Below are 1,066 nucleotides of genomic sequence, written 5' to 3'. Positions count from 1 at the left end.
ATGTTACTAATAATTTAAAGGAGACGGTTGAGGACCATCCTCTCAGGACACTTACAGAGACAACTAGTGAGGGAGATTGGGCGAAAAGCACTCGGCTGGTTAGGTTTAGGAATGGGAATAATAAGACTGTTGGTCCATGACTTTGGAAGCTCCCCTGTTACATAACTTATATTATACAATTGAAGCAAGGGATTCCCTGGAACTTGCAGAAGCATACGCAGTATGCCGTAAGTAACTCCATCCTCTCCGGGTGATGTAGCTTTGCCTTTATGTAGAGCAGAGTCTAGTTCGTATTCAGTACATAAACATGTCACAGTCATCCTCTTGATGAAGCATGAAGTCAAGGAGCCTTGCCCTATCAGTATATCTATTATTTAATTTATTTAAATTAGTTTAGTTATCTATTATTTAATTCATTCTGTGTGGGCAGAGGAAGACTGTCAAAGCCGGAAGTTGTGGCCCAAGCATCAACAATCTCATTTGCTCTGTGCAGAGGATTAGGGTGCGAGATATCTGCAGCATTTTTTCCCTTTGATCTTGTTGATGTCCTTCCATGCCCGACTTAGTGGCGTGTGAGAATTGAAACCACTGACAAAAGTTTCCCAGTCTGTCTGCCTCAGCTCCACCATACGTTCCCTAGCCTCAGCCAGAGCCGCTTAAAAGAGCCTAAGCATTTCAGCAGTGCGGGTCCTTCTACAAGCAAGTCCAATTCTTCTGGCAGTGCGTTTTAGTGCATGCAATTTAGAATTATAATAAGCATAAGTGCTATGACCAGTGTAATTTGGGTTACGTGGCCTGGACGATGGATCATGTGATTCTATAAACTGCTCGGTAGTACCTGTGAGCTCATTGTTAAAGTCTTCAACTGATGAAGGCTCAGATGAACTGTACTATTCTGACACATGAGCAACAAAATTGTCTCGTTGATCGATGGGCATAGCCAGCCTCTTCCGCTTAAACACTCCACCAGGGAGGATAGAGCTTCCAATGCTAATATTGGCTAATATGGCCAGAAGATCAGACGCCATATCTGGCACTATTGACGAGGCACACGGTGTGGGAGACG

This window comes from Procambarus clarkii, chromosome 53 (genome assembly GCF_040958095.1).
Source record: "Procambarus clarkii isolate CNS0578487 chromosome 53, FALCON_Pclarkii_2.0, whole genome shotgun sequence".
In the NCBI taxonomy this organism is placed as follows: Eukaryota; Metazoa; Arthropoda; class Malacostraca; order Decapoda; family Cambaridae; genus Procambarus; species Procambarus clarkii.
The sequence above is the reverse complement of the archived record's forward strand: the minus strand, read 5'-3'. Positions refer to the sequence as shown.